Genomic DNA, 25357 nt, shown 5'->3' with positions numbered 1-25357 from the left:
ATAGTGTCCTCTAGTATCTGTTTTTATCACAAAGGTTTGCAAAGCACTAAGGTTACACTTTGGGCACTGATCCTCAATGTCCTTTTTCTAACGATGTACTACTGTACTTACTTGATGATGAATGATCCTGCTAACATTTTATGAGTGATGGGTCGTACATTAAAGCTATTCTATGGAAAAAGTGAAAACTACAAGGATTTTTTTTTCTAAACAGAATGTGCTGCTTTTGTTTGTTTGTTACAACCCCATTAGCTGTGAATGTAAGCTGCTAATAATCCAATTTGAATAACCAAAGTTACAAACAGAAAGCAAATCAATAACTGTCAGCCTCGACAGATAATTCAGATATGAACCATCTTATTTTAAATAGGTTCAGACGTGGAGAAAACAATTTGATTAATGTTAATCCACATCTCAGTGAAAGTACTGTATGGTATCAAAGGCAGCAGAAAATTGTACTCACATAAATTATACAGATAACTAGTACATACAAATTGGGAGTGTAAAAAAAATATTTAGGAAATGCTTTAGTAAAATTTGTTTTTTGCTATTCAGACAACTAATACTATGGGTACTTATGTGCTCTCAGAAGATTTGGAGGGTGTATTGTCATAGAATTGTTTCACATGATGAAATGCAAGGGAAAAAGATACAGTAGTTAACAAAACAATAGCACATCATATATTCCACACTGTATAGCTTACTCTATGAATATAATTAGGGTTATATTGTCATCACTGTGGTTAGATGTATCAGTTCATTTCCTGTCAAGCCTAAAATAAATGAGGTTCGATTTGGGCTCCATATCTCATTAATGGATTTTAATGAAAGTTCTAAATAAGACAAACAAAAGCATCACCCATGCCAATGAGCTTTAATGAGATTTAAAATGGGACTTTATAAGACTCGTGCATTTCTGATACCTTTAAGGCAAAAACAATTAGAATCTGGTTATGAGACACACACTTCACAAACAGTAGTCCTCTCAACAGAGCACCAGTGGGAGTGGTGGCAGGGTATGAAACTAGTACATCCATAAAGTCACATTCTATGAATTTTTCTATAGAGCAATTAAGAGGCATGGATAGTACAATGATATTACAAACAGTGTTAATAAAACATTCTATATGTACATATACATTATATAGTTCAGGTGGGTAGCTGCGTCAGCATACGTAGGCTGCAAAGGAACAAGTAATAGGTTTATTCCATGCTGAAAAAAAGAAGAAAGAGAACACAACGTTTCGGCTGTGGAGCCTTCTTCAGGTGTGAGACCTGCTACTTTGGCAGTAGCCAAAGGTAAAGTAGCGGGAGAACAAAGGTTGGGAGGAAGGAGTGAGAGGCGGGAGCAGGGGACAGAAAGAGAGGCCAATCAAGAGGTGTGAAGTCAGAATGGGTGCAGAGAGGTGTGAAATGAAACTTCCAATGAATGGAGAAAATTTAAAAGAACAGTATTCTGTCGTTAAGAGAAGGGAGAATGTGTGATCCTAGCTGCAGAATAATTTTGGTTTCGGTGGTCTTTCTGATGTATGAGTTCGGAAAACCATCTTTGAGAACACAGACAGAGAGATTAGAGTGGTCGTGGCCGTCAGAGGTGAAATGAGAAACAATGGGTTTGGAGAGATCTTTAATCTTCACAGCCCTGATGTGTTCTCTGAAGTGGTCTCCGAGTCTCCTTCCTGTTTCTCCAATGTAGATGGCTGGGCATTTACTGCAAGAGATACAGTAAATAAGGTTGCTTGAGGTACAAGATGCTGTCTGGGTGATCCGGAATTGTCCTGAGGGGCCTTGAATGAGTGTGGTGGTGGCTGTGTACTTGCAGGTGATAGAGTGAGCTGTGTTGCAAGGGAAAGTGCCTGGTGTGGATGGTTGTTGAGGGCGGTCAAGGGAGCTGTGAACAAGGAGGTTACGCAGATAAGGTGGTTGGTGATATGAGATGATAGGGCGATCAGAAAAGAGGGCCCCAATGGAGGGATCATCCTATAGGATGGAAACGTTGTGGTTAATGGTCCTGGGGATAGGAAGTGTGTTAGGGTGGTAAGGAAGCACCAAAGGAATGCGGTTGTTATGACTGGAGTTCCTGATCTGGTTGATGGTCCGGGGGGTGTTTTTGGCAAGGGACCTGTCAATCACACTGCTGGGGTATCCTCTGTTGATGAAAAAGGAGTACATTTCGAGGGCTTGGTTCTCGAAGTCGATGTCGTCGCTGCATAATTGTCGTAGCCTAAGGAACTGTGAAAAAGGAAGAGAGTTTTTAGTGTGGTTGGGGTGAAATGAGCTGTACAGGAGGTAGCTGTGTGAATCCGTGGGTTTGTAATAAACTGTAGTGGACAGTCGGGGGTAGTTGATGGAGAAGTTGATGTCTAGAAAAGGAGTGGACTACTCTTCCGTTTCTAGACATCTCTTTCTCTTTCTTCTTTTTTTCAGCATGGAATAAACTTATTACTTGTTCCTATACATTATATATACGTCCTATATATATATTATATATATCTATATATATCTTATGTATAAAAAATATAGCTTATATATATTACATTATATATATATATCATCTCTTTCTCTTTCTTCTTTTTTCAGCATGGAATAAACCTATTACTTGTTCCTAAACATTATATATACGTACAACACTGACAAACTGCAGCTACTGTACAATTCACAAAACATCAACAGCAAGGGAAGAACGTTATTTTCTTGCTGGTATCACACTTAGAACTTCCTTAACTTCCAAATAAGCCAAACCTGAAAGAAACTGCTGTACACACAGCATGGTTTAAAATCAGACACCTAGCCATGAAAATAGTTTATTTACATTTGAAATAGTAAATGTATAGTAAGCAAGTACTGTGCAAACAAGACCTGACTCCATCTGCTCCTTTAGGCTTGTGTGCTATGCCTCTCTTTGTACCCATTATGTTGGATTCTCTGATGCTTTTCCTCCATATATTAATTCAATATTCCTACAAACTGTTGGATTTCTCATTGCTTTCCATCAAGGTACAGAAGAGGCCCACCTCTTAGTGGGCTTTCCCAAAAGCACATACTGTAGCTGCAGTCTAGCTAAACAGGCTTGCTGTTTTTACATAACAAGAGTGCATTTTCAACTGACTCCAGGGGCCCCTGCTTTCACTCTAGCACTCAAAGCAACATCTTTCAGCACAAACTCCACTTCTTTCTCTGTGCATGGATTTCCTCCTGTTTAAGGTTTCCAAGGTCATCAATGTTTCTCATAGAATCTCATAGAATGGTTCATCTCTGAAAATGCTGCAAGAGAAAGGGTAATACTCACTCTCCTTTGATCCCACGCTAAGGATAATAGGAAATTGCCTTTTACAGAACCTGACATTCACATCCATATAACATAATTTCTATTGATCCAGCCTTGTCAATCTTTAACTTAAATCACTCATCTTTTGGTATCATGGTTTCAGCCTTACTTAAAAGCATACGTACTGTACATGTCTACAAATTTGCATTAAGAAGCATGTGTCAGAAATTATTTGCCAAATTTTGAGGAGTATGCTATGGAAATAGACCAGAGTTTAAGGCCACATGTTAAAATTAAAACATGCAGTGAGCTCCCTTGCTGTTCAGACTTTTTTGTTTATTGTAAAATATCTGTTAGTTGCAGTATAAATGAAGACAGCTTCCATAAGTATGTACTAATTATGTACCAAATAAACATTAAATTTACCAAATTAGTGCAGCCTTCAGACATGCCTTTTGGTAGACCTTCATGGCCAATTGCATTCACACTGGACAAGCAGAAATGTTTTGATTTCTGAAAATAGATTTCAGGCTTCCATTGGTTCTTTATTTATAGATTTTTATGAGATGAACATCCAGCTTTTGGTGTAAAAACAAATTCAAAGATACTGTATGTAGTTATCAGTTTGAAATTAAAGATCTTTGTATCACCTCTCTGTACAGGATATACATTATGCCCATACAGTATATACAATTCATTACAGACTAATTACCCTGAATGCTTTGGTGACAGAAGACAAGTCTCTTGGCATAGCAGAATTCAGTCTTGGCAGAGAATACGCTGCACATGCTATGTATATTCACATTCTAAATGCATAAAATGTTTTGCTAGTCACTCATTTAATAATCCTATATCGTTTTCTGATAGAAAGAGGGTATAGATTCCCAATAAAAAGAAAATGCTAATATGACCAAGACAACTGGACTTTGGTACTTCAGCATTTTATATTTTACTGTACAATATGGAATTCTCATTGTGTTAGATTTTTGGAAATGTGGATTTTCTTATCTTTCGGTTATAGCCCAGGTAAGAGCAATCTCTGTTTGTTTTGAATTGAGGTATGGTTTAAATTAGAGTTTACAGTGATTTACAGTATTGTATGATTACAATGTATGATTTACAGTATTGTATGTCTACTGTACTGTAGTTTCTGTGCCAACATAATACTGTATAACCACCTTCTAGATACCTACCTGCAATAGACTTTTTCCCTTTGACATACTATGGTCCTTCTTTGGGATGACAAAGATAGTTAAACCACACCTTCATACATACTAAGTCTCCTTCATTCACACTCAGTTTTGTAGTCCTTGAGAATTACAGGTGGACAGACTTGAGTAAGGTGAAAAGAGAGTGATATCAAATAGAAGCACACAAGCTAAGAGAAAGAGAGAAAACTCTCCCCCTACATTTACAGTACAAAAAAGAAAGGAAAGAGTAAGCCTGCCTAAGGTGGCAGGGTAAAGTTCTAGGGGCAGTTTCTTTCTCCCAGTAATATCATGAACTGACTTCACAAGGCTATTTATCCAGAAGCTGCAAGACCAGCCGATTATGTAAATTATACCAACCAACAAGAAAGTACAGCACTACGTGCTGCAATACAGATGGAACTATAGTTGCCCTTAAGTAATTAAGTAAAAATTGCCTTTTAAGACAAACCTTCTAAATTTTCAGCACATACTGTATTTTGTGCTTGAAATTTCTATTTTTCCTATTTCAACATTTAGCAAAAACCTTAATGAGGTTTTAATGCATACCTTCAGATAAACTTTGTTTATGGAAGTGCCAAACCATTGTAACAATATCTTCTGCTACTGATTTGTTTCTGTAATGTTTGATGCTAATTAGTTCACAAAATGATAAAACACAGCCAATTCCACTTTCCTAATCCCTCAGCAAAAAACTGGCACAAAGTTATTTTGCAGAGATTAATCCTACAAATGTTATTTATGTAATAACTAAATGACGACATTTTAAGTCATCTTTCAAAGGAAATCTTTCAAAGAGTATATGTATTAACTATGAAAAGCATACTTATTTTACAATTTTCAACAGCTCCTCTGAAAGTACCACTTCAAAGAAACAGAATAAACGAATTAGAACAAAAGCGTTAATGAAATTTAAAAATTGTTGTAACATAAAAAGAAAGATTTTAAAACTAAATATCTACATGTATTGGAATACATAACACACTGCTGTGCAGATACTAAGTTTGCATTGTTATTCTTTCCTTGGAAGTTTTTCCTTAAAATTAAACAATTCTATTGTGTTGGTCTACTGAACGTCTAGCCAGTTTAAGACAACTCAGTCCTAAAGATGTATGAGTTTGTAGGGAGAAGCAAATGGTGTTAATAATGAGAAACACCTGATAATGAACCAATTAGTTCTCATTGGTAAATGTGATGGATTAACTACTGAAACACTTCCCTTTTGCCACTCATGTACAGTTTACTGTGGGCTGTTGTAATCAGGTGTTTAGAAATGTTGATCAAAGTCAAATAAAGCTTCTTATTCAACCTTAATGATATCAATAATGGTCAAAGTTGTTATGATAACTATAAGAACAACACAAAATACTACTGAGTAAATTGCCAATTGTCATAACATTCATAGTGTAATGCCTTATTTAATTAAGTTCTTTGTACAGCAGCGCAGATATACCACAGGGGCAGTGCAGTGGCTCTGTGGCTAAGGATCTGTGCCTGTGGCTGAAAGGTTGCTGGTTTGTATCCCACAGCCGGCAGAGGAATCCTACTCCGTTGGGCCCCGAGCAAGGCCCTTAACCCCAACTGCTCCAGGGGCGCTGTATAAATGGCTGACCCTGTGCTCTGACACCAAGCTTCTCTCCCTGTCTGTGTGTCTCATGGAGAGCAAACTGGGGTATCCAAAAAGACAAATTTCTAATACAAGAAATTGTATATGGCTAATAAAGTGGTCTTATCTTGTTATGATGATGTAAGTATCTGCAGGTTCTAATATGTTGTTTTGTCATACAAATTTTCATGTCTTGGTGGCTGCTCTGCTCAGACTGCACTTACTGTACATACTTCTCTAAAGGTCTCAACTCTTACCGTTTAGTTATACAGTCATTACGAAGGTTTAATGTAATATACAGTATAGTCAAATTACTTTATACAGTGTTATCCAATCATTCTTACTATTGTAATTTTTACTTGCTACTATGGAATATGCTCTTTTTAAATCAAAATAATGATTTTACTTATGATTATGAAGTTGCTGATATAGGCCAGCTAACATCATACCTGAGAGATTGGAAATTAGTTTTAGATTAATACTCCAGAGCACTAAAGGGTCTAAGGAATTCCAAAGGACCTACTGCTGAAATTCTGTAGTTTAATACAGTAGATCAGTTAAATTCTGTAAGATTATAATCTGACCCTCCCAAAAATCACTTAATTCACACCATTTACTGAACAAATCTGACTATAAATGTGCAGTAAGAAGTCATAGTCCCAGCAATGAAATAGAATAGCGTTTTGGTTACCTGTCTGCCATGAAAATTTTAAGTTTAGTGATTTGTGAAAATAAAATATCTTTTGAATAATATTAAATATTCTCCATTATTAAAAAGAGTGTACTGTATGCTTGGACGTTCTAATTTCTGAATACTGTATAGCAGTGGAACTACAGAAATGTATTGTTTTACATTAAAAAAAATCATGATGTGCTTAATTTGTTTGCCCGATGGACCCTGAAAGTCTATTAAAGTGACTTGGGTTAAATATCCAGATAATTCTTCATGTCAGTCTGGATACAAACATGTACCAAATCAATATATAAAGAAAATCAGAATGTGTGCCTGGTAAGTATAATGAATAAACAAGATTATGTGTCCAATATTTTTCTTTGTCTGCATTAAAAGTTTTTTGTTAGCGACCTAAAACAAACAGAGCCTGTAAAAGTAATGTTTTACTAAAACATGAAAAGACCAATTGATATTTATACAAAACGTGTGTTTAATAAAAATAAATGGTAGCATGACATGCTGACCTTTGAAACTCTGGGAAGAATTAAATGTATATTAATAATGGGAAGTGGGCACTGTGGGAATGCTACATGTTTGTTTTATGGTGTATTATTTTTTCGGAGGGAGAAGGTAAAAAGGAAACAGAGGGGCTTTAAAGATGGCTTATCACAAACACCTACAGGATTACTGTTAATCAGTCCCAGAATGCAGACTTACTGTGTGTGCAGCCTCTTTCCAGTCTGTGAAAAATTGCTTTGCTTTAATGAACAGTGTATTAGCTAGTGGTGACTTTTGTAAATTCAGCATTTTTTATAATTGGTATGAATCTCATTGAGCTCAGAACGAACTATTCTTTTGTGAGCTTTACATTGTTTTCAGAGGAGTTAGTTTCCCTTATAATTTCAGTGCTCCTGTTTAAATACTCTTGGCATGTGGAGGCACAAATGTATGCTTTCAGCCGAGTCAATATGACAAAGTTTGAATGCTTGTACTGTATTTCTGGAAATAGCATGATTAGAATCTGACCATATCCCAAAAATCACTTAAATCTGACACCAACAAATCTGACTATAAATGTGCAGTAAGAAGCCATAGTCCCAGCACCTGAATACAATGAAATAGAAGAGCGTTTTGCTCTCCTGTCTGACATGAAAATTTTAAGTTCAGTGATTTGTGAAAAAAATCTTTTTTATAATATCTATTATTCGCCATTATTAAAAGAGTCTAAACTCCCCTCTGGATGTGACGCCAGTCTATTGCAGAGCCTACACCCAGCAAACATTGGTCCCTATTCAGACAACTGAGTGGCCAGGAGGAATTGAGGAAAGTACCTCACTCAAGGTGTAACGGCAGTGTCTGCAGTAGGGATTGAACCTAAACTTACCCATTACACTACTTTATCACTCCACTCAGATGGAGAGATACTCACTCAGATGAGATGAGTACCAAATGTACAGTATGTTAAAAAATGTAATTATATCCTTTAGAAGCTCCTTCAAATAAAAGTACCAACCAAATAAAATAAAAAATAATATACAGTATAATCATAGTAGATATACAGTACATTATGCCTTAATTTACATTCTTTCAGCGTTTTTGTCTTTGTCTCTCCCCATGCCTTCTGTCTCCATATTGCAATAAGCCTGGTCTTAGGGGGAATGTGGCAGCCAAGAGCCACATTAAAAGGACTGATGGTCCTGCACCCTGTTGCTAAGGTACAAATGTTTCATGTTCACAGAACAGCAAGGAGTGTTTCATCTATCTTCAGTGCTGTAACTAAGTGTGATTGTCACTGTGACATTCAAAGGAGCAGCTGGCAGGATGGAACCCTGGGAAATAAACAAAAATATCCCTATTTACATTCTTGGGCTTCTTACTCATGCCAAGACAATACTTTCCAGTACACCAGACTTGGAAAGCTGTTTATTTTGTTCCTTTGCTAAACCCCTACCTTAGTGTCCCTTCTTGACAGAATCATATGCAAGATATTGGTGGGTAGACATAAAAAGTATGAACAAATGCACAGACCTCATTTTGACATAAGGGGGATCACACCCCCTAGGACCTAGCTTATTTTGCCACAAACACCCAATGAACCCCATGCAGTAATATTTGGTACGCCTGTAATAGTGTTAGTCCTATTGATAATAAAGCATATCTATAGCCTTTCATAGCTGCATGTCCTGGCCACTTGAATTACTTTTGTTCTCATCACTTATATATGGTAGTACCACCACCAAAGAGAACTGCCTACAAGCTAAAAAGCAGAAGGCCACTTGGTCCAGTATATTATAACAGATTATTTTAATTCAAGTGATGATATCTTTTCTACAAAAAGCTGGATTTTTTCATGTACTTTTTTAAGCTTTGGGTATTACAATATGTGATTATGATAAAGCTTTCACTGAATCACTAAAAGACAGAGAGGTTACGAAGTACCACAAATCTGCAAAACAGCTGCAATCCTCTTTAATCCTGAGGCTATCAGTAAATGAGAATGAAAGTGCAAATGTAATATAAAAATACACTTTAAAAAATGCAGGGTAACCTTTAATGTCAAATGTTCCTTTTTCATCTGTAAGAGAAAGATCAATTTTCTGAGGCAATTTGTCTGTTCTGCCAGAAATAAAATGATAGAAGTGTCTTACAGTACATTAATGGGGAATTTAATTTTCTGAATCTGCTATGGCTTGATTTTTAAATGAATGATTAATAAGGTAGACTGCATACATAATGTGCCACATTAATATTAAATATGAAAATCTGAATAACACCAGCGTAGTAATAAAGGAACATGCCAAGGTAGGACAAAACTGGAGTTATAGTCTAAATTGGTTTGTAAATCACACCTGAATTTCCATCCCACTGATGGAAATTCCTTAGGTCTACAAATGAAATACATGAGAATGTTCTGTACAGGTTTACAGGTTACAAATTCACTTAAAAATCATTTAAAAGAGATGAAACAAGAAAATAAATATCCTTAGTAGTGTTTCCACATTTGCAACACTATGTTTAGTGTTTAATATGTAATTAAAATTATATTTAAAAATGTTGTTTTACACAGTAAGGTGAGATCTTACTGGAACTTACTTTCTTAGAGCAAACAATACAGATTGAGTTGTTGTGTTTTTATTTGTGTTTTTAGGTAAAAAATAAAAAAGTTTATTAAAGAATTAATGCAGGTACAATAAAATACTCTGCATGTATAACTGCTTGTAAAAAATTACATATTCCAATCATATGTGAAACTAACAGTAATAAATAAGGAAGCGGCACACTGGTGCATTGGTTAGCATTACTGCCTCACAACACTGGGGCTCTGAGTTCAGTTTCTGGGGTGCTATCTGTGTGGAGTTTGTATGTTCTTCCTGTGTTCACATGGATTTCCTCTGGGTGTTCCTGTTTCCTCCGTCCAAAGACATACGGTTAGATGAACTGGCTTCTGGGAAAATTGGCCCTGATATGGGTATAGGTGTATCTGCATGTGCTCTATGCTGGACTGGCAGCCTGTCAAGGGTGTTTCCTGCCTTGTTGCCTTGTACCCTTTGCCTGCTGAGATAGGGTCCAGCTCCCCCATGACCCTGAATTAGACAGAGTGATTAAAAAATGAATGGATGCATAAATTACAGTAAAATTTGTGATTTAAATCAGGTTTTGAAACCAGCTTGCATCGAAACAATTGTTATAAACAGCACATGTATTCTCACACAACCACTTTGAGGGAATATTGAGTGTGGCCCTGTGGATTCTTTTAACTCACTTGAACAAGTTGTTGGGAGGAATAAAATAGCAGGCACTATCTAAGAACACTTTTAATTAAGCAATTCCAAGACAAGACATAAACACGTAAAATTTGCTATTGACAGTAATTCATAACCTTGGTGTGTTCTCCCAGTTGCAGTTCCTTCTAAATTATTTTCCTTAATAGTAAACAGGGCTGTTTACATTGACTAAATTCTTCACAGATGATCCTACGCTTGTTGCTAATACTCACCCTTTGAGCCCTAAGAAAAGAAAAACACCCCAAATAAAACAGGAACAACTCTTTTCAACTCAAATTTACAAACGGAAACTCAAATAGTTTCACATATGAAATTACAGCTTCATTCAGTTCTCAAGTACCTGGGTAGTTTTTGTTCAAAGAGAAATACATGTAATAAATTTAAAAGCAACTATAGATCTCTCACTCCAGATTCCTGCTCTTCTCTCTGAACACTCTCTCCCACAAACTTTTCATTTCAGTGCTCACCAAATGATAGCTCCCGGTAATTCCGGATTCCAAATTTCTATGCTGCACGCAATAGAATCTGTACTAGCAGTCCTCACTACTTGTTTCCTTCAGTGAATTAAGGATTAGTTGTACAAACACCAATACACCCACTCAACAGAATCCAAGACACACAGACCTAAAGTTTGGGAAATCGCTTCTCCTATAAAGATACAAATTAATAATGGTATTTTCTTAAAATAAATATTTGCCCTCATACCACCGGCACACAACAATAAGCTCTATATACTGTATCATAGACCACGGCTAGTGTTTTAATCATATAATAAAAAAAATCACAGCAATAGAAAAATACAGTATGACATCCTAAAAGCCTACCAGTTGACATCATCTCACAATCACTGCCAACAGTAAATGACTTTCAAAAAGTTTCCATTGTTCAGGGATGAAAAAAGTATTTGTACCAGTACCTGTCAAGAGCAGACACTTGGTGACAGAGAGATAGAAGAAAAAGAAAAGAAAGAAAAAAATGCTACAGTTCAGGCAGTCAATGTACTTGAAAACATTCATGAAAAATATGCACTGTCACTTTGCGGAAATAAGTCCAGAAACACTAAACAACAGATTATATGCCAGCACAAGAAGATCAAATGCAGAGAATTCCTGCATTTCACTGTTGTGTCCTGGGTTTTATAACACTGAGATCAGGACTAGATGAACATTTTAGACAAGAGGCTGTCAGCCAACTTAAGAAAACCATGTGAAATGTAAGAGGAAGAGAAGAGACTTGAATGTGCCTTGCATACAATGAGGACACAAAACACAAGGAACTGACAGGCCTAATGCTGAAAGCCTACAGGGATTAACATTCAAGACCCCCTGATGACCATTTGTATAGTGTGGTTTTTAAAATCTCTCTCAAAACGTATTGCAGACACAACAAAATCCCAACCAAAGAAGTACAGCAGTGCATTTACTTAAATTGATCTGGAATCATGAGAGAAAGGGGTTGTAACCAGAGAGCAGTCTGAAAAGCAATTCGACCCTGACACTGGAAAAATAAAAAAAAAGTTTCTAGATATCACAATGAAGACATTAAACAGGCATTAAAAATGTCATCAAACATCTCTATAGAATTCAGTAAATATACTTTAAATACAGTAGATCTGTAGAAACTCTGGTAAAGGCTATACAGTATGTACAATGGAAATGTTCCATCTGATAAGGAGACACACTGGATTATCTCATGTTCAATATTTCATTAAACTATGAAATTGTTTTTAGACTGCAAGTCACTTTTAAACCCGTGTTTCAGGTTTTACAGTACATGCATACCTACAGTCCAGTAAATCTCCACAGCGTCCTCCATCCCAATCCCATGCCATTTGTTTGAATGTTGATAGCTCTTGATTTGTGGCACATGGCTTAGGCTGCTGCTTGTTCAACATGAGTAAATGAATGAGTTGCTATGAACTACTATTGTAGTAGAATTAGGAAGGTTAAAAGCAGCATGATTCTCCAAATGGATTTGTGTGCTACACTGTGAAACAAATTGACTTAAGTGGAGAAAACCGCAGTCTGGGACAGGATTTTCAACCTGGCAGAATGTGTTGCTCCACTGCATCACAATTCTATCAGTGACTTCAGAATTGAACCCAAAGTGCTGAGGCAGCTCAATTATTTCCATCACACCTTTGTCTTAAATGCTTCTTCTTCTTCATGTTCAGTGGAAGTCTGTGCTGAATTTCCATGGGCAGCAAAATCAATGCATCTTTCACCTGAGCACATCTTTAACTTCCAGTGACATCCTGAATGAACCTCTTTCAATGCTTTCTCAAAATTGTAGCCCAGGTAAGGTGCTGGATCCAAGTGATTTTTAACAAAAAGTGGTCAACATGTTATTTACTTCTGTAGGGATCAGGAAACGTCTGTAAATAGGGTTTAGAAGACAGTACATCAATAACTTTAGCAAGGTCAGCTGTATTGCTTTCAAATGCCTTAACTGTGTCCTGAACCTCTACTTTAAGAGACTCTAGTTAAACTATACACAGAAAACTGTATTTCTGCCATACTGTATACTGTATCTGCTGAGAGGACTGCAAGCAGAACTTTAGTTTCTCTTATTTGCTCAAAAGCCTACTTACAGTTGGTTAAATGTACCAACTGTAATGTGGGGCACATTTTGGTCATTTTCATTATCTAATTTCTATTTTATAGTTTCATAAACAGTACATAGTGGTATGCTGCTTGTTACCAGGATTGTAACAGAAAGCATTTTGTATGCCAGTTGTATAAGTAATTCAATGGTTCTCAGAAGTGCCATGAGGCTGCCAAGAATAACACAGCCAATTAGAATAAGAAGAGGTAATCTATATTCCTTTCAGTGATTTATAAAGTCAAGTGTTTACTCCTATCATCACTGTTGTGTTAGCAGTTCTGATTTCCACAGGCCTTTCAAGTATCAATCCTGATTTTTCAATTACGTCAATAGAGGCCAGTGCTGTTCCCTTTGCATCACTGGAAAATAACAGCAGTGGCTCTAGAAATGTATCTACAGTAGCACTCTACCTTGCTTCTTGCTGAAATTTCACATTATTATAATTCCACTGTTGGCCTGCTGGCCCTTTATTTTGCGACTATGACTAGGTGAGTGATTTTCTGACCAAAAATTTGTTAAATGTTGTTATTAAGGTGAAATTTACTCAGAGTCAGGAAAACTGCAGTACATTTTACACTGAGGAAAAAAAATATTTGTCTTTCTTAAAAAAGGTTAACATTCACACCATTCACTTACAAAGGTACTGACAAAGTAAAGCTTTCTTTTACTTTGTCTGATACTTCTTCAGTAACAGCAGTGAAAAACAAAGGATATTCCATATTGCTGAAGTTGACCCTCAAAAAAAAGTTCAGTGGTTAGATCGTAATGAATGTGACAGAGAAACCAAAAATATTTGATGTTATTTGCTGACTGGACCCGCCTCACTTTCAGGAGGAATGAGCCATGGAGTTCCTACAAAGGTGAAGTTGGGGTGCTGAAAGGTGTGTGAGAGAGGGAAGTAAAGGGAAGTTTAGAAGGCGAGATGTACAAATACTGTATTTGTTGCATATGCTGTAGGTAGGAAAACAAAAGTAGGTGAAATTAGAATCTATCCTTCCTCCTGAACTTTTGTTATAATAGCTTGATGAAATCCTCATATACTGTTAATTACTAACAACCAAGTAAGACAAATGACCTCTTCTTATGTCCATCTGTTCTTAATTCAATTGTTTTAAACATAGGTCAGTGTACTATTAATGCTATCAGAATATACAGTGCAGTGGGGCTAAAAAGGCATCATTTATAACCCTAAATGCTTGATTTAATGATTATGAAAAGTGCTGCCTATGGTTATATGACTAAGAGAGGCTAGGAAATTGGTCTTTTAAGTAATAAAAATAAGAATTTAGTGTAGTTGCAATTATTTTAGAAGGCTAATGCATTCTGGAATAAATATTGTCATTAATGAAAGAAATGTTATAGAGGATTCTCAATTTGAAAATATTTAGTGAAGATGCAAAATGGATTCGTTTCACATATAAGGTAAAGTGGGTAATGGATTACTACTATTGATTGTAATTAGTGACGTTGTCCAGTTATCTGTACAGACTAACATCATCAGTTATGGACTGTTTCTCTTTGCAATAATTTGTACTGAGAAGTTCTATACAGTACATAAACTTGAAAAAGATGACTGTTAGGTATTGATTCCTTCTTATTGTAAAGTCTTCTCTCTACCACTTGCAATTCATTTAACAGACTGTGATGAATTTGAATCAAATGAATCTTTTTAAAGAGTGGGAGATCATTTATTTTTCTTGAAAATATATCTTTTTTAAAAGCAGACAACTCAATTTCTTGAAATAAGATTGCATAGTGACTTTTTCCGATAAAAACATTTGATTTTGTTTTAGTCCAGTTGAGACACAGTCAGCAGAACACTACTCACATGAGCTGTACTTTCTGCTCCCACATCATCGTAAAGTAATGGACTCAGACAGAAAGCAATATGTATCCTACATATTATACAGACAGATGAACAGATCAGGAATTGTCATACTGTACATAAAGAATACAAGTTACTTTTAAAATGTAATGCATCACACTTACAATTTACTTTTTTTTAAAAGCAATCCTCTGCATAAGAAATTGGAGGAAAGGATTTTAATTCCCCATCACTCCTAATTTCATGGTCATTTTAAAAACCAACCCCTTACACAAGTATCTTATAACTTGCATTTTTTAAAGTAACTTTCCCCCAAACACTGTGCCTAGGTATGTAGAGTATACTGTATATACAGTACACAGTATACTATACAGTATATACAGTATTGTAGCAAATGAAATGCCTCGAAGTGGAAAAAACTGCCAGCAACAATAGTGAACAAATCTTCCCTGCAACAAAATCTTTAAAATGTACAATGTTGTAATTTACAATATAATTTTAAATAATAATTTAAAAGAACATTTCTTTAAAGCGGTATGAGTGGAAAGTATCACATGGAAAATGAATTGTGAAATATTCAGCGGAATGGGGTCTCAGGGTTGGCAATTAGAGGACATTTTCAGTTGCATTCAGCAGATGGTTTAGAAGGGCCTGGGTGGAAGAGGACATTTTGGAGGGATGGGTATCATTTAAGGACACTTTCTGGACACTTTCTCAAACCTAACAAAACAAGAAAATACACCGATACAATAATGAGGCTGACAGCTACTTAGTGCTAAAGTGGTATTGCTAGAAAAAATAAAAATTCACAAATCACAGAAGCAAGATCCCAAAATACGACAACATACAGGTTTATAGAGTGGTTCCTACATATACTGTATACAGTAAGTATATTTTGTTGATCTCTTTATTCAAAGAAATTTGCACTTAATAACATTCTATTAAAACAGTTTAGCACGCTCAAATTTGTATTAGATATGTAAAAGTCAGAGTGGAACACTGATAACACTGGTCTAAATGATCATGGTGTATAACAAGTCTCATGGAACATTAGACTGTGATGACAAAATGGAATATGTCACAATATGTAGAAACACATTAGGGAAGGAAATGTGCTTCTGCAGTGTAGAAAAGGGGAATGCAGCTGATACCAGCTTCTTCTTACTCAGGCAGTGGTACAGAACATACAGTACAGTACAAATTAAACATTTGAATTAGACTGTGCTATAGCATTCTTTAAAGTTTGGTAAAGCTCCAAAGCAGTAACCTTTCATCTTATAATGTTCTTAGAAAGTGCAGCTTGTTGCTGGCATAAAAATACAATCTCTAAGGTATTTAAGATTTGTTATTTGCTCAATTAGGTTTTTATGAAAACTCAGTGTATATGGAATGTTAGAGGTCATTCTAGAGGTCATTAAATGCAATGATCGTTTATTGAGGAATAACAAAGCCCAGGAATGGGATGCATTTGAGGATGTTCATTGAGTATTTAGGTATTATAAGACCTGGCTTAACCCACCTGACTGAGGCCCACATGGTCATAGAATGACAAGACCCCCATGCAGAGTGAGGAGTTAACCCAGGGGTAGTTGAAAAGTTGGAGATGGGGTTGAGGAAATGCATGAGATGAAAGTGAAACAAGAGGGATCTACAGTATATGTGATATAGGAATTACGTTTTGAGGAATTACATTGGGAATGAATAGGATTAAGAACAGCTGCGTTGCAAATTATTTCATTGTTGTCATTCTTTCAGTTCCAAACTTCCATTAAATTAAACACTGTAAGTGAATGCTCTTTCAAAACATTTTTTTTTTCATTTTGTCCTCTTGTTGTTTTGTTGTAACTGATGCAGAGCGCACTAAATAGATTATGTGATGATATGACACTGAAATTCGCATTCTGTTGGGTTCCAATGAAAACAAAATTTTCATTGACCTGCAAAACTCTTTTTTCTACTCCTTTTTGAGAATTCTTGTTAAGTCAAGGCTTGGTTCATTTAATTAAAACAGGAATCTGTGTCTTGCCCTTTGTTGTTGTGTTCTTGTACAATAAGACAGAAGAATAATGGTTCACAAAATAATGTTCAACTTTTTCTAAAACTTACAATACTTACACTTGTGCTTCAGTATGCAAGTATGAGTGTAAGCTTACTAAATTATCACTGACTTTACATTTACCAAGAATATCATCTTGAGCACAGTCTTTAAAATAAGCTTGTCCAGCTATACCTTCTAGCATGCTAAAATATTAGGCAGCCCTCAGACTGTACAGTCAGAAACAAATGACTTCCAGTGACACAGAAAAGACAAATTATTCATTCTGTGAAATAGCACCAGAAGAGGCATGCTTTCTATTCAATACAGTACCTGCGAAGATCATTCTGGGCACCTTGATGAATATCCACTAATGGCTAGAAGGAAGCTGGCAAGCCTCCTAGTCACATAATGTAAAGAATTTAAAGGAGATGGGGGGTATTCAGCAGAAATGAAATTAAACCACTCCCTTTTCTTATCATATGTACACAAACTTAAAAGCACTAAATTCTTCTCAGCAAGATGTCCATATCAAATCTATATGTACTGTACATGGAACATCACAAAATAAAACAGAGTGCCATATGAAAGCAAGTGTCTTCTGCCAAAGACATAAATAACAAACATCAAAACGGTTTGCAAACTTATTTCAACATTGTTTTTTTACTAATTTAGTAAAAGAAAAAAATAATAGTTAGCAATATTCATTATATAGAGTAATAAATGCCATCTCAATTGTATACACTAGAAAAGAGGAGCAAAGTTTTCATGCACAGTTATTGTGACAAAAAGAGTAAACATGTTAACATGACATACAGTACTCGATAAATTAGAGCTGTAACCCCTTAAAGATCAGCTTCTTGCCAAGCTAAAATTCAAGCTCAAATTGCTTTAGATGTTGTTAACCAAACAGTGGATGATTTGGTGATTATTGACTGTAAGTGCAATTTTTCATGGATCGTTGCAACATTGTGATCTTACACTTAGTGGACAACAAATTTAATTTAGAAACCATTGTGGTGAGGAATAAAATTATTGTTGGTGTGATGCACAAAAAAAGTTTTTAATAGAAATTGATAAGGCCTGTGCAAAGCTTTAGTGGAAAGGTACTCATCATCATTTAGTTCATCTTTAAGGATGGTATGCCACTAATATAGTGCATGCTTTTTTGGTATCTTTCAAGAGACCTTTTATACTCTTTTGTTCAATATCTTTCTGATCTTCTAGTACTCTGCTTTGATTTCCACACTGTCAGATCCCAATCTCTCTAATGAGCTCAGCAGAAATTGCCACTAAAAACATAAGTGAAACCTAATAGGGAGAAAATGAACTCCGTATATCACATGCTTCAGCTCCTCAGGATCTGAAGGATTGTGCAGTAGTCAGCACAGCCAATGACAGTTAAATTAGAATCACCGCAACAGTTCCCAAGACAAAAATATTAGACTTTAAGAAAAAATGCATTGACCTTATAAAATTCAAACACACCCAATGAAAAATTACTTATTATACACAAAACATTTATATGTATATAACTGCAACTTATAATAACTAATTGATCTTGATTAGACACCATATGTCACTGATTAGGAATCAATTGCAGGCAACACTTTTAATTACCATTCTCTATTGTGACAAATCAGTATGCTCAGTTAATCTCAGCATGCCTCATTTAACCTCAGCCTCTAATGTAAGAAGTGAAGCAGCAGACTCAGAAATGCTTTTCGATGCTGTAGCTAAGATGCATTTATTTCCAATAAACAAAGCACAATTCAAAGTTCACAGAAAAAAAAAACAAAGCTACAGTCAACATCAAAAGAAAACCCTCTTACCCTGGGAGTGAGGGTCAGACAATTTCTGATTCATTGCATGTCTACACTTAAAGATTCATTGATTTTTCCGTGACTACTAACCCCGAGCAAGGCTTTAAAGACAGGTGTGGATGTTTTCATGCAGAATGTGCACTTAATAGCAAAGGAGAAAATTGGTAGAATTGTTAAATACAAACACAGACAATTGAAGAAAATGTTTAAGTTAATTTTCTCCAAACCGATGCTATGAAATAATTGTAAAGGTTTATATTTAGTTTCTGTATAAATTACTGAATAAACTTTCTATATAAATTATTATTTTACTTCCATCCATTTCCTAAACTCTGCTTCCAACTCAGTGCTGTGGAGGAACCAGAGCTAACAGGCTCAAGGCAGGGTATGCCAGTCCATTGCAGGAGAGTCACAAACACACTCTCACACCTAAAGCCAATTTTCATATAAACAAATTAACCTACCAATATGTTTCTGGACTGTGGGAGGAAACTGGAGCACCCAGAGGAAACCCACACACACGTGGAGAGAACATACAAACTCCACAGATTGCACTCCATGTCTGAAACTGAACCCAGGGCAGCAATGTTAACCACTGCACCACCATGCTGCCCTTTCGGTAATGTCATTATTTTAGACCGGATTTATGGGTTGTATTTTTTTTAGTATGATGTCTAACAAAAAATGTCAAGTGTTAAGAAAGAAAGAAAACACAATTTTACTTTAATCATGAAAAAAGATGTACTGTAACTGCACTTACTCAATATATCAGAGATTTTTGTAAAGTAATAACGAAGAAAAAGCTATCTTAGTTTTAAAACACCACAATCCAACATTGGAGGCATAGAAGGCAAATGGCATCTGTCAGTGTGTTCTGTTTGGTCTGCTCAAGGACACAGATTCTGTCATTCTGTTGCAGCCTATTTTTGACCTGTAATGACCCAGCACAGTATAGTACAAAGAGGCCATTGACCTGGATGCTAGTTCTAGATCAGCTCTTACAAATAGCCTTAAATTACATTTCAGTTTCATTCCATATTGATTTCATTGCATATCACTTGTGTCAGAGTCCAAGTCTATAAGCTATCTATAGAAAGAGTCTGCAATAACCACTGTTGCCCGGTGAGTAATTTTAGAGAAGGTCTTACTGCCACATTCACAGGCTTTGGTACAAATTACTGTGGAAAAAAATGCACTTTTGAGAACATGTGGCCTTCTTGAATACACAGGTAATAGAGTATCCCGGGGTACACTAAACAGCAGCCAAGAGGCTGCAATAAGAGCAGATAAGCCAGTAAGAACAGGTACACCAAGGAACAATATGTACAAGGGTATACTGTATAAAGCACAGGAGAAGCACAGTGCATGACAGAGTACACAGAAGCATCCAATGTGTGCAGTGAAAAAGAATCTCTCCAAATACAGGGTACCAAAAGTGCCTTTCATTTTTCTTAGTAGAACTTATCATTGCATGTCATTACACACATTTCATTAGAAACCTTTGTGTTGATCTTCATATTTGCAGATTCTGTCTTTGTCCACGTTGGCTGAAATGCCTGGCCTTTTATGAACAGATTCTGATGCCAGCTTCCTCGCCAACATTAGACTCATTGGAACATCACTTTCTGTTGCATCCAAAATTCATATGGAATACAGATACAGTACAGGGGTTGGTGGGGTTTTGTAAAGGGGGTTTTCCCAATTAGAAATTGTGCCATTTTTTAAACATACTGTATAGCACCTTTTATGCTTTACCTGTTATGCTGTAATACGTTTGCTAATTGGCATCACATTATGATTCACTGATAAGTCATTAACCAAAAATCAACTGAATCACGATTAACTTATGGATTAAAGTTAACTGTGGAGTATGAGACAAGACATAATATACATTGAACATCGTGTTTGATTCCTGCTCATATTAATCAAATCACTTCAATTTATATGACTGGAATTCCAATTTAATTCAGTTCCTTTATTTGTACAGTAATTCAAATGCTTAATTCTTGCAGATAAATCTAGTCAGTTTCATTCACAAGCACATATACAGTATGTGTTCATAATGTTCAAATATGTGTTCCTTATTAATTTTGTTATTTCACATTCAATCCTACCTTTAGTTCATGAACATTTCCATTCAAAGACAAAGGGTACACTATTTTTTTTATTATTTGTGGTACCACCACAGCAAGAATGATCATTTACATTACAGTACAATGTGCATGTACTAATCTAGGAAACAGGGAAATATGCCATAGATAATGCTAAAGTTGTACTGTATTGTAGTGTGTTTTGCCTCCACAATTGTTGTGCATAGAGTACAACCTCTTGTCAGCTTGAGCTGCTTGCTAAGAAAGCTTTCAGTGACATTGGTTTAAGTGCGGCATTTTAATTTCTGATCTTTCCTGGTCTTTGGTCACTTTGATGCATTAATGTTGTGTTTCAAACTACTTTTCAACAACATATTTGCTCCTCTCTGTTATGCTTAATCAAATTAATATTTATTATTTTTGTTACATTTAAAATACACCACAATACCAGAAATGGCTTAAATACAGCAGTAAGAGAAACAAGGGGAGGTTCTGTTCTTTCTATTAAAAAAATTCATGAGAATGTAAGGAAGATTATTAATATGGCCATTCAGCCCTTCCTACTCATTTAGTTGCTAGGAGCTTAAAGATCAAATAATTATTTCTCTCTTTCTAAAAGGAAGCCACAGAGTCAGCTTCGACTAAATGACTTGGGAGATAATTCCAGACTCCTGCAATCCTCTGGGCAAAACCTCTTCCTCTCATTAAGATAAATAAAACAATTCCCCTTGTTATTTTGCATAGACTGGAGTCTCCACAGACATGAAAATGAACTCCATAGATTCCAAAGGGTCAAAATGTCAAAACCCCCTGCCATTCATTTACTAAGGAGTATTTCTCGCCATGAACGTTCTTCAGAAGCCTGGAGCCTCAACAAACCATTAACCTGGTTTTATCCGAAGAGTGTTAGGAGGACTGCATAAAACACAAAAATGAAATATTTGTGGTAGGGAAAAAGACAAAGGAATTCAGCACACATTTTTTTTATGGATACTGCATATACAGTGCTGTAGTTTAATGGAATTGTACATTAGTTTTGTCAGTCATAAAAAAAAATGACTACATTAATCTAAGTGAAGTCTTCAAAGATATGTAATTTTAAAATTAAAAACTCTTAGGTTCAGATGGACCCTGCACAAGCAGGGGTGTGGATACCATCCTAGGCAAATAAAACCAAACTACAGACAATTCTCTAACACATAAACTATTAATATATTCTCCATCCTTGCTTAATATTAAGTATTTAAAATGTCTTCTTACCAGAATTCTCATAGGAACATTAATGAGCAGGACCCAAAAGATTAATTTTCAGAAAGGTGACGTGGCTCTTTCATATTACAACAGTAGGAATATTAGAAACTATTAATATTATAGTTTAATGTAGTCAATTTTGAAATATTTATGAATTTCTCCTCACATCCCTTTGCACTTAAATGAATTCTTACTTGCCTAAATTTTAAAGTTTTTAAGGTAGTATTCAAATAATGAAGGGCAACACAAGTACTGTACTATATCTAATAGCAATATTTTTTTTTTACAGAAAGGTTGAGAATATTAGACTCATACACTGTAACTAATAAAAGGGTTGCTCTCACTTATTATCCACTATTGGTTCAGGTGACGTCATGCAAGGTTTAATGCATAATTATAATAATCCAAAGCTCCCCTGTTCTTCATAAACCTTTTATTTTGGAAAAGCAGTTTTCAAAATGTACCAAATTCTACCATTATTAGGCTTTTTCTTTTAATAAGAAAGAAAGCTCCTCCTTCACCTTACCCTGTTCTGCATTTTGACTCGCAATCAATACTTTTTCAATCAGCAGAACATTAAACAAACTAAACTATTAATTCATATTTTAGATCTTCTGAAAAATATATTTCTTAAGCATATGTGGATAATATTGATAGTACACACCTTACAAAGATGTTATTGATATATTATTTATTGAACATAGTTCAATGGATATTTAATGGCAAAAGATGCCAGACACGAAGAATGAAAACTTTGTTATAATTTGAGCTGTAGTATATTCTGACTGGACAACATCCTTAAACAAATTTAGCAACATCTGAGATTGAAGAAGAATTATCATGTAACAAGGAAAGGGAGAGAGGGTGTATCTGTTTCAGAAATAAGAGACAATATAATACAATACATACATGAGGACAATAAACTAGACACAACAAGGCATTTCCTAAACATGTGAAACATACTGCTCACTCTGCCATTCCCACAGTCTGTGCAGCAGGGCTTCTGATAAAATCTTTATTTGATCATGCCTAAGGGGAGGTGACGTTGGTCTTATGGATAACCTTGAAATGGATAAACTGATATGCTGCTTTTTTTGGAGGACTCAAAAGTACGTTCCCATACTGTGTGCCAAATGAAGATGAAAATCAAGATCCCCCAATTCCAGCTCCCACAACTTAAAATGTCCCCCAGGACATAACATTTGCGAGTTACACGATAATTATAAATGGTGTACACCACCCTGCAAGGAAATGAATCTTTTGTAAACCACACTGCCATTGGGTGTGAGGAGAGCTCTATGTCCCACATTGCATTTGAAGAGGTAACCTAAGCTATAAATACCGTTACAACTTCAAGGAAGTCAAGTAAGTTAATTAAGCAACAATGTCTAAATTTTTTGTAATAAAAAGACATTACTATGATTTTATAAAAAGACACTACTATGAAATAATTGTATCCTATCCTCCAAATGATAATTTTGTATAGTGCTAATTATTTTATTTGCACAACCTTGCATGTAAGAGAAATTAGATTTATTGATCTATAATGGGTTTTTGATACCCTTTTGATGGCTCGGTGCCACATTAGACATTTTCCCATCCAAAGGAATTACCCTTGTCTTGTGGGACTTCTGGAAGAGTCTTGCTAATATCCTGTATCTTTTTCTCATATTCAATTGGTACAATACTATCAGGCTCTGGAGATCTGTGTCTCTTTAGGTATTTTAGTACCTGTGGCACTTCTGTCTATTTCTGGTTAATATTATTTAGTAGATATCTATGTTTGTTCAGCCTGAAGCATGCTGTTTATTTCTTTCTTGGTAAACACCTAAGTGAAATATTCATTAAGACTGTCCATTTACTGTACCTTTCATCATCAAATTGTTTTCTATTTTTATCTGAACCATTTCTTCCTTTTTTTTTTAGTTGTTCCAATATAATAGGTTTAAATCCTATTGTTACAGTATATTCCTTTCGATCTTTCTCTTAATTTTCTAGGATCCTTTCCAACCTGTGCTTGCAGTTCATTAGACATTTTTTTCAGCCAGCTAACTTTTTAACATTCTATAAATGACCTTCTTTCTCCTTACATGCTACTGATATTCACAGACACAGGCAGAAGTTACCCTTTTCAGCGTGTGTTAGGGAGATGAAAGGAAACCACTGCACATAAAGAAAACCTACAGTATGTGGACAAGAGACAATCTTACAGCACCAACTGCACACAGAAGCCACCCTGCATCAGAACTGAATAAATTTCCAAGAGACTTGAAGCAACAATACTGTTAAAAAAAACTTACAGTATATTGTAAACCTGGTTTAGACACAGGTGAAACAGATTAGGTTTAACTTGCTACTTAGTAACATTTCATAGTTTTTTCTAGATAAAGATAAAGGGAATGGGCAAAATGGTGGCCCTGTGATAAGCATTTGCTGCCTTGTAGCACTGGGGCCCTGAGCTCAATTCTGGACCTGGGGTACTATGTGCATGGAGTTTGTTTTGTCTCCTCATGTTCATGTGGGTTTTCTCTGGGTGCTCCTCTTTCCTCCCACAGTCCAAAGACATACTGTATTGGTAGGTGAACTGGCTTCTGGGAAATTTGGCCTTGATGTGAGTGTGTAATGTAATGATTCTTATTAGCCCTATACAATTTCTTGCATTAGGAATTCGTCTTTTCGCATACCCCAGCCTTTTCTCCATGGAGACACAGACAGGGAGAGAAGCTTGGGGTCAGAGCACAGGGTCTGCCACTGTACGGTGCCCCTGGATAAGTTGGGGTTAAGGGCCTTGCTCAAGGGCCTAACAGAGTAGGATTCCTCTGCCGGCCACAGGATTTGAACTGGCAACCTTCGAGTCACAGGCGCAGATCCTGAGCCACAGAGCCACCGCTCCACCCTTGGAGTGTGTGTAACCATATCTGTGTGTCCCCTCTGATGGACTGGCATCTACTGTAGTCCAGTGATGTGCTCCGCTTTGAGCCTCTTGCCTGCCAAGATAGACTCTGGCTCTCCTGAGACCATGAATTTGATGAAGTGGTCAGAAAATAGATGGATGGGTGGAGGGAAAAAGAAGTTCAGCAAAAAAGCAAATATCCTTCAACTTTTTGGTGTCTCAGTTGGACTCCCCTGCCAAGATGCTCAATCTTTGTTTAAGAGTTTATTAAAGTTAAGTTTATATGAAAGTGCTTA

The sequence above is a fragment of the Lepisosteus oculatus genome, chromosome 4 (genome assembly GCF_040954835.1).
Source record: "Lepisosteus oculatus isolate fLepOcu1 chromosome 4, fLepOcu1.hap2, whole genome shotgun sequence".
Lineage (NCBI taxonomy): Eukaryota > Metazoa > Chordata > Actinopteri > Semionotiformes > Lepisosteidae > Lepisosteus > Lepisosteus oculatus.
The sequence above is the reverse complement of the archived record's forward strand: the minus strand, read 5'-3'. Positions refer to the sequence as shown.